Source organism: Cryptomeria japonica, chromosome 10 (assembly GCF_030272615.1).
Source record: "Cryptomeria japonica chromosome 10, Sugi_1.0, whole genome shotgun sequence".
NCBI classification, from domain to species: domain Eukaryota; kingdom Viridiplantae; phylum Streptophyta; class Pinopsida; order Cupressales; family Cupressaceae; genus Cryptomeria; species Cryptomeria japonica.
The window spans coordinates 471,893,795-471,903,283 of NC_081414.1; positions in this window are offsets into that span (position 1 = coordinate 471,893,795).

A 9,489-nucleotide genomic window follows, 5' to 3' on the forward strand; every position below is an offset into this window, starting at 1 on the left:
TTCCTTGAAATATCTACTCTCAAAGGTGACCTTGACAAGGTGTATGACTAAATGGGTTATGTTACTCAGTGAATTTGACATCCACTGTGTAGAGAGAAAGGCCATCAAGGGGTAGATCATTTCTAATTGATTAGTTGAAACCACATTGCTTGATGTTAACCCATTGATCACAAAATTTCCAGATGAGTATGTTTTCTCCGTTACAACACAACCCCCTTGGAAAATTTATTTTGATAGTTCATATACATAAAAAGGAGTGGGGAAGGAGTTTTTTTTATCACTCCTCAAGGGGATATCATCCCTAAGTCATTCAGGTTGTCTTTCCCATGCACCAATAACATTTTTGAGTATGAAGGAATTATCACTAGTCTCAAGACAACTATTTAGTGGAATATCTCATAACTCTTGGTCTATGGTGATTCACAGCTAGTCATCTAGTAGGTAAATGATGATTATCAAACTAAGGATGACAAGCTCATGCCATACAAAAGGATGGTCAATAATCTTAAGTAGAAATTTTAGAGTATCATCTTTGAATAGATTCCTCGAGCCCTGAATAAAGTAGTTGATGCAATGGATACCATCAAGTCTCTTCTTCACATTGAATCAAATAGTCCCAAGTCCGAGTTCTTGGTTGAACAACTCCTTCAGCCTTCATTTGAGACATCACATATAGAGATAGTGTACAACATTATTGGACCCCAATCACCTTGGTACCACGACATATATGCCTATCTCAAAGATTGTACCCTTCTACCCAACATATCTTGTAATGATTGTCGCAACCTCATTTGTCGTTGTGCTCGATTTATCATTATAAGAGACAATCTATATTGTCACGACTACCATGACATCCTTGGTATATGTTTAAATTCAAACAAAGCTAATCTTGTGATGAAATAAGTGCATCCTAGAATTTGTGGCACTCATACAAGTGGATACGTTCTTGCCAAACAACTATTAAGAGTGGGATACTACTAGCCCACCATGGAACATGATTGTTGTGAATTTGTCAAGAAATGTGTGCCTTGTTAGCGACATGGAGACCTGATTCATATTCTAGCTTAGGATTTGCATCTAATAACAACACCATAGCCTTTTTCTATATGGGGCTTGGACCTCATTGGTAAGATCCACCCTCCTTTAGACAAAAACAAGTTTATCATTGTGGCCACTAACTATTCAACTAGTGGGTTGAAGCCATTCCTCTCACCCTAACTGCTGGTGTCCAAGTATCATAGTTTATCCTGTATCATATCATTTTCCACTATGGGATTCCCTCCACCATCATTAGTGACAATGGGACCCCATTCAAAAACCAACATATGCATGATCTCTTTTCCACCTTCCATATTTAGGATCATTGGTTTACCCCATATTACCCCCAAAGGAATGACCAAGCTAAGGAAACCAACAAAACATTACTCTGTAACCTCAAAAAGGTTGTCAATGAAACTGGTTATGACTAGCACCTCCATCTCATTCCTGCCCTTTGTGCTTGCCACACCAGTATCTGAACTCTCACTAGAGCCACCCCCTATTCCCTTGTCTATGGTGTCAAAGCTGTGAGGCCCTACCCCAAGCCGTCATAATGTTTTAGTTATTTTCATGTTGGACATATTATTGGTACTATATTTTGATGCATTATGGACATAGATTCTATATGATCCAGTGATTGGATAACATTGATATGATTATGTCATTTATTTTGAGTTGCAGTACTTTATTTTGATGCTAGAAATTATGGATGCATGCTCTATAAATGATTAAATTCCACGATGATTATGATGATGCCATTTAGTAGATTAGTTTATGTGGATGTTATTAGATAATTGGAAACTTGATTATTATAATTGAAATTGTATGCAATGTCTGAATTGTATTCTTTTCATATGATAATATTATATGTGATTTTTGGAATTACTAATGTGCAAAGTGAGACGTGTAGGAAAACTAATCCATGTGACCATGAAACTATTTGGAGAATCAAGCCTAAACCTATGTGCATTTATGAAGCCAAGGGTTGTCTATTTGGAGAGACAACACCTCATTTGTAAATGTGTTTTAATTTGTAAATGTTTATGCTTGGATGTGTGTTTAATTTGAAAATTGTTTAATTTATTAATTCCAAAGAAAGGGGCATTGGCATGTGTATTTTAGTGATGTGTAATTTTTGTGGTGTCACTTGACACATGTGTTGTAAAGTGAGTTGGAAATAACATGACCCTTGGAAGGAATTTGTTTTACCAATGCATTTTTTCAATTATCCTAGTATGGTCCCAAGAAAGTCTTGGATAGGGAACCACTAGAAAGGTCAACTTAGGGTTGACCTGTAGGTAAACTTTGGGTGAGTTTCTAGAGGGTTAAACTAACTCCTAGGGTCAAGTTAGGGGCATTTTTAATGGGCCATATGATGTACCTATGGATGAAGACCAATTTTAGCCATGTGTCCACTCCCCAGGGATTGTTTAGTCACCCCAAAAGTTGAGTTTTCCAAGTTGGTCGAATTTCAACTTTTGAGGATCCTACCTAGGTTAGACAACCTTCCTCATGATTGACATTGCTCTTCCCTATTCCTTTTACCTTTTTGAGGTGCCTTGGATAGAGAGTTTGTAAGGAGTTGGGAAGACCAACCTATGAACATCCCTCACCCTTCCCAAGAGGATTGGAAAGAGTGAGGAGTGTCTTCTTAGGGAATGGTTTGGGAGGGAGAAGTTTGATCACCCACTTTCCATTTTTGGAGACATATATTTTCTTGAGAAATTGGTTTTTGGATTTGGAAGTGTAGACACCTAAAAATGGTCAACACTTGCGGGATCATACTTTAACATTTGTGCATTGCCTCATTTTAGGTTTTTGCGTCGCATTAACATTTCTCCTATGTCACGCACTTGGTCTTTATCATTTGCGAGCATCGAGTCCTTCTTCTGCATTCTTCAGTTTTTCTCGCTTTTGAATTAGGTCTTGTCGATAGTAATCTTTGATCATGATTTTGGTCAATCTTGTCAATCTCTTATCAACTTGTCAATCTTGTTGTTTTATGATCAATTCGTCATCGATCCTTGTCCTCTTCGATCATGTCAATTGGCGCATATCAATTTGGTCTCTTTGTCAATATTGGTCAATTTTTCAACCAATCTCAATTGTTTATCAATCAAATCAATTCAAAATCATGATCATAGTCGAATCAACATCAATTATCCTTTGTCAAGACCTAATTGTCATTTCTAATTCATTTAACCCTGTTTGTCATTTCTCCCTCTAGGTTAAATTATTTATTTATTTATCCTAGGTCTTTGAGTCACAATTAAATATTTATTTAATTGGCTAATTATTCCTCTTTCTGTGAATTAATTAATAAATGACAAATTATTAATTAATTTACCTAAATTCCTCATTTTCTAATTTCCTAATTCCTATTTTCCAATTTTCTAATTTTCCTAATTTCTAATTCAATTTCCTCCTATTTTTGTAAATTAATTAATGAATGAGAAATTATTAATTAATTTACCTAATTTTCATCAATTTCCTAATTTCCAAGTCATCATTTCTAACCTAATTTTCTAATTTCTCCTAAATTCCTAAATGTCTATTTCTATTTCAAAATCTTGTCATAAATCCTTGCATAGCAATTTGTCATAAATTGTCATAAAATCTTTGCATAGCAATTTGTCATACACATGTCATAGTATCTACTTTTGAATGTTTTATCTTTATGTCTTTATTGGATGTAATTAGGATAGATCATTGCAATGAGCTTTCATGATTGAGCTAATGATTAGTATGTTTATATTGTTTGTGATGATTTCCGAATTTCCTATGCTACATTAATTGGTGAACTCGATGTGAACACTAACCATCTAACCCTTTAACTGTGTTTTTGAGTTCTTTTGAGTTGATTTGCAGGTCAAAAACCCAAAAACAGGGTAGTGCAGGGTTTTCTAGGGACTTCTGCGCCTATGTGAGACAATCTATGCCTGTGTAAGGCACACAATTGCATCTTTATGCATTCTGCGCCTGTGTCAATGCATCCTGCGCTTGTGTAAAAAAAAAAAAAAAAAACTGCGCTTGTGTAAGGTAACCTGTGCCTATGTCAAGCAACCTGCGCTTGTGTAATCCTGTGCCTATGTTATGACTTTTGTGCTTGTGTCATGACTTCTGCGCCTGTGTAAAGTCCAAAAAATAGAGGTAAAAATGCAGTGTTTTACTTGAAAATTGTCTTGATTTTGCATTCTGTTTTCTGTGTTTTGGTTTTTGGTACTAATTATCTATGTAGTATCTTGGCATATGCATGGCGAAGACAACAAATGAAACTACTAACATGTGTTATGTAGAATCGATAGTCAAAGAATAAATACCTCAAACTTCTAACTTGGGTTTTGCAGGTTGCCTTGGGGAAACAACTAAACTTGGTGTTTGTCATTAATGTTTTAGGCACCTAGTGATTTCTAAATAGGTTGGAATGAATATGTTTTTGCTTTGATTGTTGAGTGTGACATTGGAGTAGGAGAGTATGCTCTCATCCTTCTTAGGGTGATCAGAAATCTAGATCTTCGATACCATGCTCGTGTCTTTGATTGTTTGTCACCTTTAGAGGGCCTACCTTCTCGACCACTTTGCTTTTGCAAGCAAGTGATAATCGTGAGAAGGGAATGACCAAAAGTGAGTACAGCTAGAATACCTTGGCATTCTAACTCACTATAAACAAATACCTGATGAGCGAAAGCTTTGAAGGAAGGGTTACGTGGGAATTGTAGTTACTTGGGAAGTGATGACCCTTGAACTCTTTCTCATATCAACATCTAAGTAGGACCTCATGGTCTAAATTGTGCTTGCGCGACTACATTTGTTTGGTATCTTGGTGGGCTTAATGTCTCAATCACACTTGCGTGACATCAAGGAGTAACACTTAACAGAAATCCTTACTAAACACCTTATTTTTAGAGGCCAAAAACCCTTCTAGTTGCTTGAGAAGGACAAGTTTGGATACTTGGAAGAGATACTAAGTTCGCCATGGGGAGATTTCCATGGGGACTGATGCTTGGCTGCCCTGAGAAGTGAGTGCCATGGAGGGGAGCCCGTGGGGTCAAGCATCTATGTATTCTCCTTGAATCCAATAACAAGTCTACCTCTCAAGTACCTAATGTCCTTGCCTACCATAAGAAATGTGGGAATGAGCATGATTGTCTTGAGTCTAAGTTGAAATATCTTATATTATTTGCTTGTCAAAAGTTGAATTGTATCTCATTTCAAGAACAAGACAAATTGATTCAAAACAAGGTTAAACATAAGAGCATTTCATCCAGCAAACTTCAAAAAACCTTCAAAACATGGTTGTCAAACATTATTCAAAATCTTGTCTCAACATTCATGTCACTTACATTTAGGTTCATCCTAGGTTTGCATTTTGCAAAGTCATTGTCAATTACCAACATTAGGTTTCACCTAAGTCATACTCCTTTGCATATCAATAAGGGTCATCCATTTGCATATGTCCTCTTGCATTGAAGTCATACATTTGCATTTGCATACCCTAGGTCTCTTCATTAAGCTTAGGTCATTATCATATCATATTAGGGTCACTTGCATGGTAATTGTCCCTTTTTCCATATAGTCTCAAAGCTAGGTTTTGTCATACTTGAGTAATCCAAATCTTTGATAAACCCTAAGTCATTGTTAAGAAGTCTAGACCTTATCAAACCTTTTCTCCTTTTGTCATTATTGTCATTTGGTCAAACCTAGCTTAGTATCCAAGCATATAGGGGAGACTTTGTCATTTGTCCTTTTGTCACTTGGTCCTTTTGTCCTTTGAGGTCTAGACATCATTTCAATTTCCTAAGGGTCTCTTTTTTAGATTTGCATTCCAAAAAGTTTGTCAAAATCCTGAAAAACAACCAAAAACATAGATTGCACTCTTGTCATAGATTGCATTTTCATATATTTAGTTTGCATTTAGTTTCATATCATACATTATCTTTGAAAAAAATTCCAAAAATATTGCATTTGCATAGTGACATGTTTGTTGAAATGAGGTCTCAACCTTCTTACGAAGCCATGTCATCACAATTGAGCAATCAATCATGTCAATCCAATCTCTACATGTCTTGGAACTTGGATCAAACTTTTTATGATGAAACAAGTCTCCAAATACAAAAACTAGAGGAGAAATTAGCTCAAGAAAATGATATTTTGGAACAAAGAGTGAAAAACATTGAGAAGAATAGATCACAAATGTCCAAAATGTTTCAAAAATTTCCAGGTCGAAATCCAAAGATTGAGCCAATTGATGTAAGATCTCTTCTTGAACGATCATATATACCAGCTCTCCCCTCCCAAATAGAGATGATGAAACAATTTCAAGAAAGGAGACAACATCAATTTCAACATTATGTGCCTCCACAACAAGAACAAGAAGGTGTTTACTATCAATCAGATTTTCAACCATCACAACCAATGGTCCAACATATACAACCAACACAACCAATGGTCCAATCTCAACAATATGTCCAACCGACTATCAAGTATCAACAACAAACTCAATGGACAACTCAATATCAACAACAACAACCAAACATTCAAAAACAAAGGTTGCAGCACACACCAAGCCATGTTTCAAACATGTTGGAACAATTGAACCAAGTCCAATATCAAAACATGACATCAAACCAGAACCAACTCCTTGCCAAACAAGTTCAAATTCCAGATACAACTATGTCAAAACCTTGAAAGAAAGGTGGCTTTATTGCAATGATCTTAAGGAAATTACCAAGTGAGTTCTTTGAGGAAGATCAAAATAATACACTTATGTCTAGCAATGCCTTATCCCCTCGCAAACAAATTGACTCTCCAGTGGCATCTATCCCTACACCTTTAGAAGTTTCACAAGAACCTTCCATATTGTCCTCATCAAACAATACACCCAAGGATGAAATTATCCAAGGGCTATCCATAATTGATTCCCAAGATAATCCAATTCATGATGCACATCCTTGTCATGTTTTAGAAATACAAGACCCAATGCCACCATGCACTTTATTGCCATTACCTGTTTTAGAGGACCCCATTCAAAGTCCCTCTTCGTCATGTTCAAGCATTGATTCCTTGCCAGAATCTATCACAAATGTTCAAAGTGCATTTCCTTCATGCCAAAACATTGATTCCTTGTCAGAATCCTCCATGCATATCCAAAGTCCAACCCCATGTCAAGAGGATAATTTAGAGCATAAGAAACATGTGTTAAAATAGATCAAGATCAAGATCCCAAAACCTTATCATCCCATCCAATTGTTGACCAGGATCTCATCTTCCCAGAAACTCATGATGATTCCCCTATTCTTGTCCATCCTATCCAAAGTCCTATTGACACTCCATTCCTTGAGAAAGATCAAGATATCCCAGTCCATCCAATCCCAAATGATCCCATTCCATTTCATGAAAAAAATGTCCTTTCAAATCCCATTGACATTCAAGATATCCCTTCCATCCTTTCCGATGATCCCATTGAAAGTCAAGAGAAAAACACCTTTAAAGAGGATTCCAATGATCTTCCTCCTTGTCAAGATCAAATTATTCCACAAGATCCTTTTGTTCCTCCATCTCCTTGTCTTAATGCTCCATATACACTCCAAGATCGCATTTCTTTTGATGATCCCATTATTTCTCCCATTCCATCTCTTGAAGAGCCTGTCATTGAACCATGTCCACTACACAATCCTGATCCCCCTAGTGATCCTGATACCCTTCATGATTCTAACATGTCAGTGCAAGATGTTCATGAACCCTCAACATGCATAATGGGTTCTTCCGCTTTGGTGCAATCCGATCCACTTCAAGATCTCAGTATTTCTCTCATATCATATCCACCTCATAATGGACTCGCATCTTCTTCCCAAAGAAAAGAGTATCCTAAAAGTCAAGATATTCATAAAGGCAAAGGAGTAGATCTCCATAAGAAAGAATCCCTTCATGTTAAAGAAGATCTTAAGGGTCATGTCTACACAACTCACTCTCAAGATGTTGGTATCTCTCCATCACAATCCAAACATATCCCTTCCCCATCATACTTTCCATCCATCTTAGGTCCTTATATCCCTTTGTCCTCTATGCAAGGTTAGAAAAGGCACACATCCTTGAGTAAATTTAATCCATCCAAAAGAACTCCATTTCATTCATATCCATCCATGCATTCCTTTCCCCCTCCAAGCAATTTGGATGCCAAGTATAAACGTCATAAGTCTAGCAATCCACATGTATTCAAGGATCAACATGTCCAATATAATCGACATGTCAAAACAAAGAACAATATGATCTATAGAGAAAAAAATATATCCAAAAGGCCACAAAGGCCCACTAATAAAAATAAAGCAAAGTCAAAATATATATGGGTTCCTAAATCCCTTGTGCAAGCAATGCACTCCAAGGAATCACAAAAGCATGAAAAATCAAAAACCATGTGGATCCCTAAGAAGCTCCTTGAAGCAAAAAAAGAAACATCCAACTTGGCATCCAAAATTGCTATTCCTCCATCCAAACCTCTCCAATTTGTTCCTCCACCACCTTCTTCATCCATTTTGGGCCCTTATGTCTCAAAATCCCAAGCTATTCCTCCATCAAAATCTCAATATCCAAAATACGTCTTTCCTCTTTCAGTCCATCACCCCTCAAGGTGTGTGCCAATGTCAATCTTGCCAACATTTCCATCCACTGAAGTCCAATTCTTCCAATACCCTATCTATTATCCAATGCATATTTTCCATCCTTCCATCCCTCTGGTCCAATCCTTTGCATAAATCCTTGCCTTAGTTTCATCTCATTGTCTTTGAGCATACTTTTAAAGGTCATGGTCCATTTTTTTTTCAAGGCTACTATCCAAACAAAAAAGATATGCTTGAGTCCTTCTTCCATCCCCTTTCATGTGTCCATCTTCTATTGAAAAAGTCAAAATCCAAAAAAAAAAAAAAGTCAAAAAATACAAAAAAAAAAAAAGTGAAAAAAAAAAGTAAAGAAAAATATCGTTCACTAGTGAAAACCTGGCAAACAGGCGCCTTGGGCAAGTACCATGATGAAAACCTGGCAAACAAGTGTCATGTGTAATCTATGAACTTCTTGCACACCACACTTGGGGGCAGGTTTCCTCCTTCATATCCTATTGCCCTTCATTATCCTATCATACCATGTCATTACCCTCCATTATCCTATTGTCTCTCCTGTCCATTTCCTCTTTCCACCTTTGATCTTGACAAGGCTGACAATCTTCATGAGCATCACACATCTTGTTTGCATCTTTTAGTCCATCATAGCTTTTGGTCATTTATCCATTTGCTTATTACAACCTTTCATCCATATTCTCTAGCTTATTGCAACTTTCTACCACTATCCCTTAGCCTACCCCGACCTTCAGTCCATGTCCCGTATCCATTCTTGGTCTTGCTTATCCTATCCATATCTTATCACTATCCATACACTCTTTTTCATTCCTTGATCTTGATT